The following is a 19775-nucleotide window of genomic DNA, read 5'->3' as shown; positions in this document are numbered from 1 at the left end:
GATAGCATCAAAGGAATTGCAATTGGAGGAGAAAAAAAAAAAAAGTGGGAAATTTGGGCCATTTAATGACTATGAGAAAATGGACCGGGATTCTATCAGAGCAGTGCAAAAAACCTAAATATGCCAAAACTAAGCTCAGTTTCCCTTGCAAAAGCTGGGCAAAAAGGCAAGGAGGAAGACAAAACTATGAGGGGAAATTATAATAGACATGGCATGGGTTCTTTAACAAAAAAAAAAAAAAAAAAAAAAAAAAAATTCCCCTATGCTATCAAGTGCAGGCAGATGCAGCAAAGCTTGCCAAAACTGATCCCCGCTGAAGGCCAAAACACAGAAGAAGGACTTAGAAACACGCTGGAAAGGAGATAGCATCAAAGGAATTGCAATTGGAGGAGAAAAAAAAAAAAAAGTGCGAAATTTGGGCAACTTGGTGACTATGAGAAAATGGACCGCGATACTACCAGAGCAGTGCAAAAATCTAAAACATGCCAAAACTAAGCTCACAAATGTTGCAAAAGCAGGGGAAAAAAGTCAAGGAGGAAGACTAAACTTGGAGGGGAAGATATGAGGGACATGGCATGGACTCTAAAAAAAACTAGGAAAAAAAAGAAAAAAAATGTTTGAAAAAGTTCAAGGCATCAAAAGGCATGGCATGTCATCAAGTCCAGGGACATGCACCAAAGATTCCTCTCTTGGTCCCCATTGAAATCGCAAGATTCCGTTTCCCTTCCCGAAAGGAAATGAAATTTCCTTTCGGGAAGGGAAACGGAATCTTGCGCATCCCAAAAGAAAGGCTTACAAACACTCTGGAAAGGAGATAGGATCAAATGAAATGCAATTGAAAAAAAGCTGAAAAAACCAGAAAATCGAGAGTTTTAGTGTCTTCAAGAAATGGTCTCTGAGGGAAACAGTTGCATTGCAAAGGACCAAAACATGTCAAAACTAAGCTCAGAGATGTTGCAAAAGCAGGGCAAAAAGGCAAGGAGGAAGACAAAACTATGAGGGGAAAATATAATAGACATGGCATGGCTTCTTTACAAAAAAAAAAAAAAAAAAAAAATTTCCCATATGCTATCAAGTGCAGGCAGATGCAGCAAAGCTTGCCAAAACTGATCCCCGCTGAAGGCCAAAACACAGAAGAAGGACTTAGAAACACGCTGGAAAGGAGATAGCATCAAAGGAATTGCTATTGGAGGAGAAAAAAAAAAAAAAGTGGGAAATTTGGGCCATTTAATGACTAAATGGACCGGGATTCTATCAGAGTAGTGCAAAAAACCTAAATATGCCAAAACTAAGCTCAGTTTCCCTTGCAAAAGCTGGGCAAAAAGGCAAGGAGGAAGACAAAACTTGGAGGGGAAAATATAATAGACATGGCATGGCTGCTTTACAAAAAAAAAAAAAAAAAATTTCCCATATGCTATCAAGTGCAGGCAGATGCAGCAAAGCTTGCCAAAACTGATCCCCGCTGAAGGCCAAAACAGAGAAGAAGGACTTAGAAACACGCTGGAAAGGAGATAGCATCAAAGGAATTGCAATTGGAGGAGAAAAAAAAAAAAAGTGGGATATTTGGGCCATTTAATGACTATGAGAAAATGGACCGGGATTCTATCAGAGCAGTGCAAAAAACCTAAATATGCCAAAACTAAGCTCAGTTTCCCTTGCAAAAGCTGGGCAAAAAGGCAAGGAGGAAGACAAAACTATGGGGGGAAAATATAATAGACATGGCATGGCTGCTTTAACAAAAAAAAAAAAAAAAAAAAAAAATTCCCATATGCTATCAAGTGCAGGCAGATGCAGCAAAGCTTGCCAAAACTGATCCCCGCTGAAGGCCAAAACACAGAAGAAGGACTTAGAAACACGCTGGAAAGGAGATAGCATCAAAGGAATTGCAATTGGAGGAGAAAAAAAAAAAAAAGTGGGAAATTTGGGCCATTTAATGACTATGAGAAAATGGACCGGGATTCTATCAGAGCAGTGCAAAAAACCTAAATATGACAAAACTAAGCTCAGTTTCCCTTGCAAAAGCTGGGCAAAAAGGCAAGGAGGAAGATAAAACTATGAGGGGAAAATATAATAGACATGGCATGGGTGCTTTAACAAAAAAAAAAAAAACCAAAAAAAAATTTCCCATATGCTATCAAGTGCAGGCAGATGCACCAAAGCTTGCCAAAACTGATCCCCGCTGAAGGCCAAAACACAGAAGAAGGACTTAGAAACACGCTGGAAAGGAGATAGCATCAAAGGAATTGCAATTGGAGGAGAAAAAAAAAAAAAGTGGGAAATTTGGGCAACTTGGTGACTATGAGAAAATGGACCGCGATACTACCAGAGCAGTGCAAAAATCTAAAACATGCCAAAACTAAGCTCACAAATGTTGCAAAAGCAGGGGAAAAAGTCAAGGAGGAAGACTAAACTTGGAGGGGAAGATATGAGGGACATGGCATGGACTCTAAAAAAAACTAGAAAAAAAAGAAAAAAAATGTTTGAAAAAGTTCAAGGCATCAAAAGGCATGGCATGTCATCAAGTCCAGGGACATGCACCAAAGATTCCTCTCTTGGTCCCCATTGAAATCGCAAGATTCCGTTTCCCTTCCCGAAAGGAAATGAAATTTCCTTTCGGGAAGGGAAACGGAATCTTGCGCATCCCAAAAGAAAGGCTTACAAACACTCTGGAAAGGAGATAGGATCAAATGAAATGCAATTGAAAAAAAGCTGAAAAAACCAGAAAATCGGGAGTTTTAGTGTCTTCAAGAAATGGTCTCTGAGGGAAACAGTTGCATTGCAAAGGACCAAAACATGTCAAAACTAAGCTCAGAGATGTTGCAAAAGCAGGGCAAAAAGGCAAGGAGGAAGACAAAACTATGAGGGGAAAATATAATAGACATGGCATGGCTGCTTTACAAAAAAAAAAAAAAAAAAAAAAAAAAATTCCCATATGCTATCAAGTGCAGGCAGATGCAGCAAAGCTTGCCAAAACGGATCCCCGCTGAAGGCCAAAACAGAGAAGAAGGACTTAGAAACACGCTGGAAAGGAGATAGCATCAAAGGAATTGCAATTGGAGGAGAAAAAAAAAAAAAGTGGGAAATTTGGGCCATTTAATGACTATGAGAAAATGGACCGGGATTCTATCAGAGCAGTGCAAAAAACCTAAATATGCCAAAACTAAGCTCAGTTTCCCTTGCAAAAGCTGGGCAAAAAGGCAAGGAGGAAGACAAAACTATGAGGGGAAATTATAATAGACATGGCATGGGTTCTTTAACAAAAAAAAAAAAAAAAAAAAAAAAAAAATTCCCCTATGCTATCAAGTGCAGGCAGATGCAGCAAAGCTTGCCAAAACTGATCCCCGCTGAAGGCCAAAACACAGAAGAAGGACTTAGAAACACGCTGGAAAGGAGATAGCATCAAAGGAATTGCAATTGGAGGAGAAAAAAAAAAAAAAGTGCGAAATTTGGGCAACTTGGTGACTATGAGAAAATGGACCGCGATACTACCAGAGCAGTGCAAAAATCTAAAACATGCCAAAACTAAGCTCACAAATGTTGCAAAAGCAGGGGAAAAAAGTCAAGGAGGAAGACTAAACTTGGAGGGGAAGATATGAGGGACATGGCATGGACTCTAAAAAAAACTAGGAAAAAAAAGAAAAAAAATGTTTGAAAAAGTTCAAGGCATCAAAAGGCATGGCATGTCATCAAGTCCAGGGACATGCACCAAAGATTCCTCTCTTGGTCCCCATTGAAATCGCAAGATTCCGTTTCCCTTCCCGAAAGGAAATGAAATTTCCTTTCGGGAAGGGAAACGGAATCTTGCGCATCCCAAAAGAAAGGCTTACAAACACTCTGGAAAGGAGATAGGATCAAATGAAATGCAATTGAAAAAAAGCTGAAAAAACCAGAAAATCGAGAGTTTTAGTGTCTTCAAGAAATGGTCTCTGAGGGAAACAGTTGCATTGCAAAGGACCAAAACATGTCAAAACTAAGCTCAGAGATGTTGCAAAAGCAGGGCAAAAAGGCAAGGAGGAAGACAAAACTATGAGGGGAAAATATAATAGACATGGCATGGCTTCTTTACAAAAAAAAAAAAAAAAAAAAAATTTCCCATATGCTATCAAGTGCAGGCAGATGCAGCAAAGCTTGCCAAAACTGATCCCCGCTGAAGGCCAAAACACAGAAGAAGGACTTAGAAACACGCTGGAAAGGAGATAGCATCAAAGGAATTGCTATTGGAGGAGAAAAAAAAAAAAAAGTGGGAAATTTGGGCCATTTAATGACTAAATGGACCGGGATTCTATCAGAGTAGTGCAAAAAACCTAAATATGCCAAAACTAAGCTCAGTTTCCCTTGCAAAAGCTGGGCAAAAAGGCAAGGAGGAAGACAAAACTTGGAGGGGAAAATATAATAGACATGGCATGGCTGCTTTACAAAAAAAAAAAAAAAAAATTTCCCATATGCTATCAAGTGCAGGCAGATGCAGCAAAGCTTGCCAAAACTGATCCCCGCTGAAGGCCAAAACAGAGAAGAAGGACTTAGAAACACGCTGGAAAGGAGATAGCATCAAAGGAATTGCAATTGGAGGAGAAAAAAAAAAAAAGTGGGATATTTGGGCCATTTAATGACTATGAGAAAATGGACCGGGATTCTATCAGAGCAGTGCAAAAAACCTAAATATGCCAAAACTAAGCTCAGTTTCCCTTGCAAAAGCTGGGCAAAAAGGCAAGGAGGAAGACAAAACTATGGGGGGAAAATATAATAGACATGGCATGGCTGCTTTAACAAAAAAAAAAAAAAAAAAAAAAAATTCCCATATGCTATCAAGTGCAGGCAGATGCAGCAAAGCTTGCCAAAACTGATCCCCGCTGAAGGCCAAAACACAGAAGAAGGACTTAGAAACACGCTGGAAAGGAGATAGCATCAAAGGAATTGCAATTGGAGGAGAAAAAAAAAAAAAAGTGGGAAATTTGGGCCATTTAATGACTATGAGAAAATGGACCGGGATTCTATCAGAGCAGTGCAAAAAACCTAAATATGACAAAACTAAGCTCAGTTTCCCTTGCAAAAGCTGGGCAAAAAGGCAAGGAGGAAGATAAAACTATGAGGGGAAAATATAATAGACATGGCATGGGTGCTTTAACAAAAAAAAAAAAAACCAAAAAAAAATTTCCCATATGCTATCAAGTGCAGGCAGATGCACCAAAGCTTGCCAAAACTGATCCCCGCTGAAGGCCAAAACACAGAAGAAGGACTTAGAAACACGCTGGAAAGGAGATAGCATCAAAGGAATTGCAATTGGAGGAGAAAAAAAAAAAAAGTGGGAAATTTGGGCAACTTGGTGACTATGAGAAAATGGACCGCGATACTACCAGAGCAGTGCAAAAATCTAAAACATGCCAAAACTAAGCTCACAAATGTTGCAAAAGCAGGGGAAAAAGTCAAGGAGGAAGACTAAACTTGGAGGGGAAGATATGAGGGACATGGCATGGACTCTAAAAAAAACTAGAAAAAAAAGAAAAAAAATGTTTGAAAAAGTTCAAGGCATCAAAAGGCATGGCATGTCATCAAGTCCAGGGACATGCACCAAAGATTCCTCTCTTGGTCCCCATTGAAATCGCAAGATTCCGTTTCCCTTCCCGAAAGGAAATGAAATTTCCTTTCGGGAAGGGAAACGGAATCTTGCGCATCCCAAAAGAAAGGCTTACAAACACTCTGGAAAGGAGATAGGATCAAATGAAATGCAATTGAAAAAAAGCTGAAAAAACCAGAAAATCGGGAGTTTTAGTGTCTTCAAGAAATGGTCTCTGAGGGAAACAGTTGCATTGCAAAGGACCAAAACATGTCAAAACTAAGCTCAGAGATGTTGCAAAAGCAGGGCAAAAAGGCAAGGAGGAAGACAAAACTATGAGGGGAAAATATAATAGACATGGCATGGCTTCTTTACAAAAAAAAAAAAAAAAAAAAAAAATTTCCCATATGCTATCAAGTGCAGGCAGATGCAGCAAAGCTTGCCAAAACTGATCCCCGCTGAAGGCCAAAACAGAGAAGAAGGACTTAGAAACACGCTGGAAAGGAGATAGCATCAAAGGAATTGCAATTGGAGGAGAAAAAAAAAAAAAAGTGGGAAATTTGGGCCATTTAATGACTATGAGAAAATGGACCGGGATTCTATCAGAGCAGTGCAAAAAACCTAAATATGCCAAAACTAAGCTCAGTTTCCCTTGCAAAAGCTGGGCAAAAAGGCAAGGAGGAAGATAAAACTATGAGGGGAAAATATAATAGACATGGCATGGGTGCTTTAACAAAAAAAAAAAAAACCAAAAAAAAATTTCCCATATGCTATCAAGTGCAGGCAGATGCACCAAAGCTTGCCAAAACTGATCCCCGCTGAAGGCCAAAACACAGAAGAAGGACTTAGAAACACGCTGGAAAGGAGATAGCATCAAAGGAATTGCAATTGGAGGAGAAAAAAAAAAAAAGTGGGAAATTTGGGCAACTTGGTGACTATGAGAAAATGGACCGCGATACTACCAGAGCAGTGCAAAAATCTAAAACATGCCAAAACTAAGCTCACAAATGTTGCAAAAGCAGGGGAAAAAAGTCAAGGAGGAAGACTAAACTTGGAGGGGAAGATATGAGGGACATGGCATGGACTCTAAAAAAAACTAGGAAAAAAAAGAAAAAAAATGTTTGAAAAAGTTCAAGGCATCAAAAGGCATGGCATGTCATCAAGTCCATGACATGCACCAAAGATTCCTCTCTTGGTCCCCATTGAAATCGCAAGATTCCGTTTCCCTTCCCGAAAGGAAATGAAATTTCCTTTCGGGAAGGGAAACGGAATCTTGCGCATCCCAAAAGAAAGGCTTACAAACACTCTGGAAAGGAGATAGGATCAAATGAAATGCAATTGAAAAAAACCCGAAAAAAACAGAAAATCGAGAGTTTTAGTGTCTTCAAGAAATGGTCTCTGAGGGAAACAGTTGCATTGCAAAGGACCAAAACATGTCAAAACTAAGCTCAGAGATGTTGCAAAAGCAGGGCAAAAAGGCAAGGAGGAAGACAAAACTATGGGGGGAAAATATAATAGACATGGCATGGCTGCTTTAACAAAAAAAAAAAAAAAAAAAAAAATTCCCATATGCTATCAAGTGCAGGCAGATGCAGCAAAGCTTGCCAAAACTGATCCCCGCTGAAGGCCAAAACAGAGAAGAAGGACTTAGAAACACGCTGGAAAGGAGATAGCATCAAAGGAATTGCAATTGGAGGAGAAAAAAAAACAAGTGGGAAATTTGGGCAACTTGGTGACTATGAGAAAATGGAGCGGGATACTACCAGAGCAGTGCAAAAATCTAAAACATGCCAAAACTAAGCTCACAAATGTTGCAAAAGCAGGGGAAAAAGTCAAGGAGGAAGACTAAACTTGGAGGGGAAGATATGAGGGACATGGCATGGACTCTAAAAAAAACTAGAAAAAAAAGAAAAAAAATGTTTGAAAAAGTTCAAGGCATCAAAAGGCATGGCATGTCATCAAGTCCAGGGACATGCACCAAAGATTCCTCTCTTGGTCCCCATTGAAATCGCAAGATTCCGTTTCCCTTCCCGAAAGGAAATGAAATTTCCTTTCGGGAAGGGAAACGGAATCTTGCGCATCCCAAAAGAAAGGCTTACAAACACTCTGGAAAGGAGATAGGATCAAATGAAATGCAATTGAAAAAAAGCCGAAAAAACCAGAAAATCGGGAGTTTTAGTGTCTTCAAGAAATGGTCTCTGAGGGAAACAGTTGCATTGCAAAGGACCAAAACATGTCAAAACTAAGCTCAGAGATGTTGCAAAAGCAGGGCAAAAAGGCAAGGAGGAAGACAAAACTATGAGGGGAAAATATAATAGACATGGCATGGCTGCTTTAACAACAACAAAAAAATTAAAAAAAATTTCCCATATGCTATCAAGTGCAGGCAGATGCAGCAAAGCTTGCCAAAACTGATCCCCGCTGAAGGCCAAAACACAGAAGAAGGACTTAGAAACACGCTGGAAAGGAGATAGCATCAAAGGAATTGCAATTGGAGGAGAAAAAAAAAAAAAAGTGGGAAATTTGGGCCATTTAATGACTATGAGAAAATGGACCGGGATTCTATCAGAGCAGTGCAAAAAACCTAAATATGACAAAACTAAGCTCAGTTTCCCTTGCAAAAGCTGGGCAAAAAGGCAAGGAGGAAGATAAAACTATGAGGGGAAAATATAATAGACATGGCATGGGTGCTTTAACAAAAAAAAAAAAAAACAAAAAAAAATTTCCCAAATGCTATCAAGTGCAGGCAGATGCAGCAAAGCTTGCCAAAACTGATCCCCGCTGAAGGCCAAAACACAGAAGAAGGACTTAGAAACACACTGGAAAGGAGATAGCATCAAAGGAATTGCAATTGGAGGAGAAAAAAAAAAAAAGTGGGAAATTTGGGCAACTTGGTGCCTATGAGAAAATGGACCGCGATACTACCAGAGCAGTGCAAAAATCTAAAACATGCCAAAACTAAGCTCACAAATGTTGCAAAAGCAGGGGAAAAAGTCAAGGAGGAAGACTAAACTTGGAGGGGAAGATATGAGGGACATGGCATGGACTCTAAAAAAAACTAGAAAAAAAAGAAAAAAAATGTTTGAAAAAGTTCAAGGCATCAAAAGGCATGGCATGTCATCAAGTCCAGGGACATGCACCAAAGATTCCTCTCTTGGTCCCCATTGAAATCGCAAGATTCCGTTTCCCTTCCCGAAAGGAAATGAAATTTCCTTTCGGGAAGGGAAACGGAATCTTGCGCATCCCAAAAGAAAGGCTTACAAACACTCTGGAAAGGAGATAGGATCAAATGAAATGCAATTGAAAAAAAGCTGAAAAAACCAGAAAATCGGGAGTTTTAGTGTCTTCAAGAAATGGTCTCTGAGGGAAACAGTTGCATTGCAAAGGACCAAAACATGTCAAAACTAAGCTCAGAGATGTTGCAAAAGCAGGGCAAAAAGGCAAGGAGGAAGACAAAACTATGAGGGGAAAATATAATAGACATGGCATGGCTTCTTTACAAAAAAAAAAAAAAAAAAAAAAAATTTCCCATATGCTATCAAGTGCAGGCAGATGCAGCAAAGCTTGCCAAAACTGATCCCCGCTGAAGGCCAAAACAGAGAAGAAGGACTTAGAAACACGCTGGAAAGGAGATAGCATCAAAGGAATTGCAATTGGAGGAGAAAAAAAAAAAAAAGTGGGAAATTTGGGCCATTTAATGACTATGAGAAAATGGACCGGGATTCTATCAGAGCAGTGCAAAAAACCTAAATATGCCAAAACTAAGCTCAGTTTCCCTTGCAAAAGCTGGGCAAAAAGGCAAGGAGGAAGATAAAACTATGAGGGGAAAATATAATAGACATGGCATGGGTGCTTTAACAAAAAAAAAAAAAACCAAAAAAAAATTTCCCATATGCTATCAAGTGCAGGCAGATGCACCAAAGCTTGCCAAAACTGATCCCCGCTGAAGGCCAAAACAGAGAAGAAGGACTTAGAAACACGCTGGAAAGGAGATAGCATCAAAGGAATTGCAATTGGAGGAGAAAAAAAAAAAAAGTGGGAAATTTGGGCAACTTGGTGACTATGAGAAAATGGACCGCGATACTACCAGAGCAGTGCAAAAATCTAAAACATGCCAAAACTAAGCTCACAAATGTTGCAAAAGCAGGGGAAAAAAGTCAAGGAGGAAGACTAAACTTGGAGGGGAAGATATGAGGGACATGGCATGGACTCTAAAAAAAACTAGGAAAAAAAAGAAAAAAAATGTTTGAAAAAGTTCAAGGCATCAAAAGGCATGGCATGTCATCAAGTCCATGACATGCACCAAAGATTCCTCTCTTGGTCCCCATTGAAATCGCAAGATTCCGTTTCCCTTCCCGAAAGGAAATGAAATTTCCTTTCGGGAAGGGAAACGGAATCTTGCGCATCCCAAAAGAAAGGCTTACAAACACTCTGGAAAGGAGATAGGATCAAATGAAATGCAATTGAAAAAAACCCGAAAAAAACAGAAAATCGAGAGTTTTAGTGTCTTCAAGAAATGGTCTCTGAGGGAAACAGTTGCATTGCAAAGGACCAAAACATGTCAAAACTAAGCTCAGAGATGTTGCAAAAGCAGGGCAAAAAGGCAAGGAGGAAGACAAAACTATGGGGGGAAAATATAATAGACATGGCATGGCTGCTTTAACAAAAAAAAAAAAAAAAAAAAAATTCCCATATGCTATCAAGTGCAGGCAGATGCAGCAAAGCTTGCCAAAACTGATCCCCGCTGAAGGCCAAAACAGAGAAGAAGGACTTAGAAACACGCTGGAAAGGAGATAGCATCAAAGGAATTGCAATTGGAGGAGAAAAAAAAACAAGTGGGAAATTTGGGCAACTTGGTGACTATGAGAAAATGGAGCGGGATACTACCAGAGCAGTGCAAAAATCTAAAACATGCCAAAACTAAGCTCACAAATGTTGCAAAAGCAGGGGAAAAAGTCAAGGAGGAAGACTAAACTCGGAGGGGAAGATATGAGGGACATGGCATGGACTCTAAAAAAAACTAGAAAAAAAAGAAAAAAAATGTTTGAAAAAGTTCAAGGCATCAAAAGGCATGGCATGTCATCAAGTCCAGGGACATGCACCAAAGATTCCTCTCTTGGTCCCCATTGAAATCGCAAGATTCCGTTTCCCTTCCCGAAAGGAAATGAAATTTCCTTTCGGGAAGGGAAACGGAATCTTGCGCATCCCAAAAGAAAGGCTTACAAACACTCTGGAAAGGAGATAGGATCAAATGAAATGCAATTGAAAAAATCCCGAAAAAACCAGAAAATAGGGAGTTTTAGTGTCTTCAAGAAATGGTCTCTGAGGGAAACAGTTGCATTGCAAAGGACCAAAACATGTCAAAACTAAGCTCAGAGATGTTGCAAAAGCAGGGCAAAAAGGCAAGGAGGAAGACAAAACTTGGAGGGGAAAATATAATAGACATGGCATGGCTGCTTTACAAAAAAAAAAAAAAAACAAAAAAAAAATTTCCCATATGCTATCAAGTGCAGGCAGATGCAGCAAAGCTTGCCAAAACTGATCCCCGCTGAAGGCCAAAACACAGAAGAAGGACTTAGAAACACGCTGGAAAGGAGATAGCATCAAAGGAATTGCAATTGGAGGAGAAAAAAAAAAAAAGTGGGAAATTTGGGCCATTTAATGACTATGAGAAAATGGACCGGGATTCTATCAGAGCAGTGCAAAAAACCTAAATATGCCAAAACTAAGCTCAGTTTCCCTTGCAAAAGCTGGGCAAAAAGGCAAGGAGGAAGACAAAACTTGGAGGGGAAATTATAATAGACATGGCATGGGTTCTTTAACAAAAAAAAAAAAAAAAAAAAAAAAAAATTTCCCATATGCTATCAAGTGCAGGCAGATGCAGCAAAGCTTGCCAAAACTGATCCCTGCTGAAGGCCAAAACAGAGAAGAAGGACTTAGAAACACGCTGGAAAGGAGATAGCATCAAAGGAATTGCTATTGGAGGAGAAAAAAAAAAAAAGTGGGAAATTTGGGCCATTTAATGACTATGAGAAAATGGACCAGGATTCTATCAGAGCAGTGCAAAAAACCTAAATATGCCAAAACTAAGCTCAGAGATGTTGCAAAAGCTGGGCAAAAAGGCAAGGAGGAAGACAAAACTATGGGGGGAAAATATAATAGACATGGCATGGCTGCTTTAACAAAAAAAAAAAAAACAAAAAAAAATTTCCCATATGCTATCAAGTGCAGGCAGATGCAGCAAAGCTTGCCAAAACTGATCCCCGCTGAAGGCCAAAACAGAGAAGAAGGACTTAGAAACACGCTGGAAAGGAGATAGCATCAAAGGAATTGCTATTGGAGGAGAAAAAAAAAAAAAGTGGGACATTTGGGCCATTTAATGACTATGAGAAAATGGACCAGGATTCTATCAGAGCAGTGCAAAAAACCTAAATATGCCAAAACTAAGCTCACAAATGCTGCAAAAGCAGGGGAAAAAGTCAAGGAGGAAGACTAAACTTGGAGGGGAAGATATGAGGGACATGGCATGGACTCTAAAACAAACTAGAAAAAAAAGAAAAAAAATGTTTGAAAAAGTTCAAGGCATCAAAAGGCATGGCATGTCATCAAGTCCAGGGACATGCACCAAAGATTCCTCTCTTGGTCCCCATTGAAATCGCAAGATTCCGTTTCCCTTCCCGAAAGGAAATGAAATTTCCTTTCGGGAAGGGAAACGGAATCTTGCGCATCCCAAAAGAAAGGCTTACAAACACTCTGGAAAGGAGATAGGATCAAATGAAATGCAACTGAAAAAAAGCCGAAAAAACCAGAAAATCGGGAGTTTTAGTGTCTTCAAGAAATGGTCTCTGAGGGAAACAGTTGCATTGCAAAGGACCAAAACATGTCAAAACTAAGCTCAGAGATGTTGCAAAAGCAGGGCAAAAAGGCAAGGAGGAAGACAAAACTATGAGGGGAAAATATAACAGACATGGCATGGCTGCTTTACAAAAAAAAAAAAAAAAAAAAAAATTCCCATATGCTATCAAGTGCAGGCAGATGCAGCAAAGCTTGCCAAAACTGATCCCCGCTGAAGGCCAAAACAGAGAAGAAGGACTTAGAAACACGCTGGAAAGGAGATAGCATCAAAGGAATTGCTATTGGAGGAGAAAAAAAAAAAAAAGTGGGAAATTTGGGCCATTTAATGACTATGAGAAAATGGACCGGGATTCTATCAGAGCAGTGCAAAAAACCTAAATATGCCAAAACTAAGCTCAGTTTCCCTTGCAAAAGCTGGGCAAAAAGGCAAGGAGGAAGATAAAACTATGAGGGGAAAATATAATAGACATGGCATGGGTGCTTTAACAAAAAAAAAAAAAACCAAAAAAAAATTTCCCATATGCTATCAAGTGCAGGCAGATGCACCAAAGCTTGCCAAAACTGATCCCCGCTGAAGGCCAAAACACAGAAGAAGGACTTAGAAACACGCTGGAAAGGAGATAGCATCAAAGGAATTGCAATTGGAGGAGAAAAAAAAAAAAAGTGGGAAATTTGGGCAACTTGGTGACTATGAGAAAATGGACCGCGATACTACCAGAGCAGTGCAAAAATCTAAAACATGCCAAAACTAAGCTCACAAATGTTGCAAAAGCAGGGGAAAAAAGTCAAGGAGGAAGACTAAACTTGGAGGGGAAGATATGAGGGACATGGCATGGACTCTAAAAAAAACTAGGAAAAAAAAGAAAAAAAATGTTTGAAAAAGTTCAAGGCATCAAAAGGCATGGCATGTCATCAAGTCCATGACATGCACCAAAGATTCCTCTCTTGGTCCCCATTGAAATCGCAAGATTCCGTTTCCCTTCCCGAAAGGAAATGAAATTTCCTTTCGGGAAGGGAAACGGAATCTTGCGCATCCCAAAAGAAAGGCTTACAAACACTCTGGAAAGGAGATAGGATCAAATGAAATGCAATTGAAAAAAACCCGAAAAAAACAGAAAATCGAGAGTTTTAGTGTCTTCAAGAAATGGTCTCTGAGGGAAACAGTTGCATTGCAAAGGACCAAAACATGTCAAAACTAAGCTCAGAGATGTTGCAAAAGCAGGGCAAAAAGGCAAGGAGGAAGACAAAACTATGGGGGGAAAATATAATAGACATGGCATGGCTGCTTTAACAAAAAAAAAAAAAAAAAAAAAAATTCCCATATGCTATCAAGTGCAGGCAGATGCAGCAAAGCTTGCCAAAACTGATCCCCGCTGAAGGCCAAAACAGAGAAGAAGGACTTAGAAACACGCTGGAAAGGAGATAGCATCAAAGGAATTGCAATTGGAGGAGAAAAAAAAACAAGTGGGAAATTTGGGCAACTTGGTGACTATGAGAAAATGGAGCGGGATACTACCAGAGCAGTGCAAAAATCTAAAACATGCCAAAACTAAGCTCACAAATGTTGCAAAAGCAGGGGAAAAAGTCAAGGAGGAAGACTAAACTTGGAGGGGAAGATATGAGGGACATGGCATGGACTCTAAAAAAAACTAGAAAAAAAAGAAAAAAAATGTTTGAAAAAGTTCAAGGCATCAAAAGGCATGGCATGTCATCAAGTCCAGGGACATGCACCAAAGATTCCTCTCTTGGTCCCCATTGAAATCGCAAGATTCCGTTTCCCTTCCCGAAAGGAAATGAAATTTCCTTTCGGGAAGGGAAACGGAATCTTGCGCATCCCAAAAGAAAGGCTTACAAACACTCTGGAAAGGAGATAGGATCAAATGAAATGCAATTGAAAAAAAGCCGAAAAAACCAGAAAATCGGGAGTTTTAGTGTCTTCAAGAAATGGTCTCTGAGGGAAACAGTTGCATTGCAAAGGACCAAAACATGTCAAAACTAAGCTCAGAGATGTTGCAAAAGCAGGGCAAAAAGGCAAGGAGGAAGACAAAACTATGAGGGGAAAATATAATAGACATGGCATGGCTGCTTTAACAACAACAAAAAAATTAAAAAAAATTTCCCATATGCTATCAAGTGCAGGCAGATGCAGCAAAGCTTGCCAAAACTGATCCCCGCTGAAGGCCAAAACACAGAAGAAGGACTTAGAAACACGCTGGAAAGGAGATAGCATCAAAGGAATTGCAATTGGAGGAGAAAAAAAAAAAAAAGTGGGAAATTTGGGCCATTTAATGACTATGAGAAAATGGACCGGGATTCTATCAGAGCAGTGCAAAAAACCTAAATATGACAAAACTAAGCTCAGTTTCCCTTGCAAAAGCTGGGCAAAAAGGCAAGGAGGAAGATAAAACTATGAGGGGAAAATATAATAGACATGGCATGGGTGCTTTAACAAAAAAAAAAAAAAACAAAAAAAAATTTCCCAAATGCTATCAAGTGCAGGCAGATGCAGCAAAGCTTGCCAAAACTGATCCCCGCTGAAGGCCAAAACACAGAAGAAGGACTTAGAAACACACTGGAAAGGAGATAGCATCAAAGGAATTGCAATTGGAGGAGAAAAAAAAAAAAAGTGGGAAATTTGGGCAACTTGGTGCCTATGAGAAAATGGACCGCGATACTACCAGAGCAGTGCAAAAATCTAAAACATGCCAAAACTAAGCTCACAAATGTTGCAAAAGCAGGGGAAAAAGTCAAGGAGGAAGACTAAACTTGGAGGGGAAGATATGAGGGACATGGCATGGACTCTAAAAAAAACTAGAAAAAAAAGAAAAAAAATGTTTGAAAAAGTTCAAGGCATCAAAAGGCATGGCATGTCATCAAGTCCAGGGACATGCACCAAAGATTCCTCTCTTGGTCCCCATTGAAATCGCAAGATTCCGTTTCCCTTCCCGAAAGGAAATGAAATTTCCTTTCGGGAAGGGAAACGGAATCTTGCGCATCCCAAAAGAAAGGCTTACAAACACTCTGGAAAGGAGATAGGATCAAATGAAATGCAATTGAAAAAAAGCTGAAAAAACCAGAAAATCGGGAGTTTTAGTGTCTTCAAGAAATGGTCTCTGAGGGAAACAGTTGCATTGCAAAGGACCAAAACATGTCAAAACTAAGCTCAGAGATGTTGCAAAAGCAGGGCAAAAAGGCAAGGAGGAAGACAAAACTATGAGGGGAAAATATAATAGACATGGCATGGCTTCTTTACAAAAAAAAAAAAAAAAAAAAAAAATTTCCCATATGCTATCAAGTGCAGGCAGATGCAGCAAAGCTTGCCAAAACTGATCCCCGCTGAAGGCCAAAACAGAGAAGAAGGACTTAGAAACACGCTGGAAAGGAGATAGCATCAAAGGAATTGCAATTGGAGGAGAAAAAAAAAAAAAAGTGGGAAATTTGGGCCATTTAATGACTATGAGAAAATGGACCGGGATTCTATCAGAGCAGTGCAAAAAACCTAAATATGCCAAAACTAAGCTCAGTTTCCCTTGCAAAAGCTGGGCAAAAAGGCAAGGAGGAAGATAAAACTATGAGGGGAAAATATAATAGACATGGCATGGGTGCTTTAACAAAAAAAAAAAAAACCAAAAAAAAATTTCCCATATGCTATCAAGTGCAGGCAGATGCACCAAAGCTTGCCAAAACTGATCCCCGCTGAAGGCCAAAACAGAGAAGAAGGACTTAGAAACACGCTGGAAAGGAGATAGCATCAAAGGAATTGCAATTGGAGGAGAAAAAAAAAAAAAGTGGGAAATTTGGGCAACTTGGTGACTATGAGAAAATGGACCGCGATACTACCAGAGCAGTGCAAAAATCTAAAACATGCCAAAACTAAGCTCACAAATGTTGCAAAAGCAGGGGAAAAAAGTCAAGGAGGAAGACTAAACTTGGAGGGGAAGATATGAGGGACATGGCATGGACTCTAAAAAAAACTAGGAAAAAAAAGAAAAAAAATGTTTGAAAAAGTTCAAGGCATCAAAAGGCATGGCATGTCATCAAGTCCATGACATGCACCAAAGATTCCTCTCTTGGTCCCCATTGAAATCGCAAGATTCCGTTTCCCTTCCCGAAAGGAAATGAAATTTCCTTTCGGGAAGGGAAACGGAATCTTGCGCATCCCAAAAGAAAGGCTTACAAACACTCTGGAAAGGAGATAGGATCAAATGAAATGCAATTGAAAAAAACCCGAAAAAAACAGAAAATCGAGAGTTTTAGTGTCTTCAAGAAATGGTCTCTGAGGGAAACAGTTGCATTGCAAAGGACCAAAACATGTCAAAACTAAGCTCAGAGATGTTGCAAAAGCAGGGCAAAAAGGCAAGGAGGAAGACAAAACTATGGGGGGAAAATATAATAGACATGGCATGGCTGCTTTAACAAAAAAAAAAAAAAAAAAAAAATTCCCATATGCTATCAAGTGCAGGCAGATGCAGCAAAGCTTGCCAAAACTGATCCCCGCTGAAGGCCAAAACAGAGAAGAAGGACTTAGAAACACGCTGGAAAGGAGATAGCATCAAAGGAATTGCAATTGGAGGAGAAAAAAAAACAAGTGGGAAATTTGGGCAACTTGGTGACTATGAGAAAATGGAGCGGGATACTACCAGAGCAGTGCAAAAATCTAAAACATGCCAAAACTAAGCTCACAAATGTTGCAAAAGCAGGGGAAAAAGTCAAGGAGGAAGACTAAACTCGGAGGGGAAGATATGAGGGACATGGCATGGACTCTAAAAAAAACTAGAAAAAAAAGAAAAAAAATGTTTGAAAAAGTTCAAGGCATCAAAAGGCATGGCATGTCATCAAGTCCAGGGACATGCACCAAAGATTCCTCTCTTGGTCCCCATTGAAATCGCAAGATTCCGTTTCCCTTCCCGAAAGGAAATGAAATTTCCTTTCGGGAAGGGAAACGGAATCTTGCGCATCCCAAAAGAAAGGCTTACAAACACTCTGGAAAGGAGATAGGATCAAATGAAATGCAATTGAAAAAATCCCGAAAAAACCAGAAAATAGGGAGTTTTAGTGTCTTCAAGAAATGGTCTCTGAGGGAAACAGTTGCATTGCAAAGGACCAAAACATGTCAAAACTAAGCTCAGAGATGTTGCAAAAGCAGGGCAAAAAGGCAAGGAGGAAGACAAAACTTGGAGGGGAAAATATAATAGACATGGCATGGCTGCTTTACAAAAAAAAAAAAAAAACAAAAAAAAAATTTCCCATATGCTATCAAGTGCAGGCAGATGCAGCAAAGCTTGCCAAAACTGATCCCCGCTGAAGGCCAAAACACAGAAGAAGGACTTAGAAACACGCTGGAAAGGAGATAGCATCAAAGGAATTGCAATTGGAGGAGAAAAAAAAAAAAAGTGGGAAATTTGGGCCATTTAATGACTATGAGAAAATGGACCGGGATTCTATCAGAGCAGTGCAAAAAACCTAAATATGCCAAAACTAAGCTCAGTTTCCCTTGCAAAAGCTGGGCAAAAAGGCAAGGAGGAAGACAAAACTTGGAGGGGAAATTATAATAGACATGGCATGGGTTCTTTAACAAAAAAAAAAAAAAAAAAAAAAAAAAATTTCCCATATGCTATCAAGTGCAGGCAGATGCAGCAAAGCTTGCCAAAACTGATCCCTGCTGAAGGCCAAAACAGAGAAGAAGGACTTAGAAACACGCTGGAAAGGAGATAGCATCAAAGGAATTGCTATTGGAGGAGAAAAAAAAAAAAAGTGGGAAATTTGGGCCATTTAATGACTATGAGAAAATGGACCAGGATTCTATCAGAGCAGTGCAAAAAACCTAAATATGCCAAAACTAAGCTCAGAGATGTTGCAAAAGCTGGGCAAAAAGGCAAGGAGGAAGACAAAACTATGGGGGGAAAATATAATAGACATGGCATGGCTGCTTTAACAAAAAAAAAAAAAACAAAAAAAAATTTCCCATATGCTATCAAGTGCAGGCAGATGCAGCAAAGCTTGCCAAAACTGATCCCCGCTGAAGGCCAAAACAGAGAAGAAGGACTTAGAAACACGCTGGAAAGGAGATAGCATCAAAGGAATTGCTATTGGAGGAGAAAAAAAAAAAAAGTGGGACATTTGGGCCATTTAATGACTATGAGAAAATGGACCAGGATTCTATCAGAGCAGTGCAAAAAACCTAAATATGCCAAAACTAAGCTCACAAATGCTGCAAAAGCAGGGGAAAAAGTCAAGGAGGAAGACTAAACTTGGAGGGGAAGATATGAGGGACATGGCATGGACTCTAAAACAAACTAGAAAAAAAAGAAAAAAAATGTTTGAAAAAGTTCAAGGCATCAAAAGGCATGGCATGTCATCAAGTCCAGGGACATGCACCAAAGATTCCTCTCTTGGTCCCCATTGAAATCGCAAGATTCCGTTTCCCTTCCCGAAAGGAAATGAAATTTCCTTTCGGGAAGGGAAACGGAATCTTGCGCATCCCAAAAGAAAGGCTTACAAACACTCTGGAAAGGAGATAGGATCAAATGAAATGCAACTGAAAAAAAGCCGAAAAAACCAGAAAATCGGGAGTTTTAGTGTCTTCAAGAAATGGTCTCTGAGGGAAACAGTTGCATTGCAAAGGACCAAAACATGTCAAAACTAAGCTCAGAGATGTTGCAAAAGCAGGGCAAAAAGGCAAGGAGGAAGACAAAACTATGAGGGGAAAATATAACAGACATGGCATGGCTGCTTTACAAAAAAAAAAAAAAAAAAAAAAATTCCCATATGCTATCAAGTGCAGGCAGATGCAGCAAAGCTTGCCAAAACTGATCCCCGCTGAAGGCCAAAACAGAGAAGAAGGACTTAGAAACACGCTGGAAAGGAGATAGCATCAAAGGAATTGCTATTGGAGGAGAAAAAAAAAAAAAAGTGGGAAATTTGGGCAACTTGGTGACTATGAGAAAATGGACCGGGATTCTATCAGAGCAGTGCAAAAAACCTAAATATGCCAAAACTAAGCTCAGTTTCCCTTGCAAAAGCTGGGCAAAAAGGCAAGGAGGAAGACAAAACTATGGGGGGAAAATATAATAGACATGGCATGGCTGCTTTAACAAAAAAAAAAAAAAACAAAAAAAAATTCCCATATGCTATCAAGTGCAGGCAGATGCAGCAAAGCTTGCCAAAACGGATCCCCGCTGAAGGCCAAAACAGAGAAGAAGGACTTAGAAACACGCTGGAAAGGAGATAGCATCAAAGGAATTGCAATTGGAGGAGAAAAAAAAAAAAACTGGGAAATTTGGGCAACTTGGTGACTATGAGAAAATGGACCGCGATACTACCAGAGCAGTGCAAAAATCTAAAACATGCCAAAACTAAGCTCACA

Source organism: Agelaius tricolor, unplaced genomic scaffold (genome assembly GCF_023055355.1).
Source record: "Agelaius tricolor isolate 1412-34295 unplaced genomic scaffold, bAgeTri1.0.p SCAF_3, whole genome shotgun sequence".
Lineage (NCBI taxonomy): Eukaryota > Metazoa > Chordata > Aves > Passeriformes > Icteridae > Agelaius > Agelaius tricolor.
Note: the sequence above shows the minus strand (reverse complement) of the source record.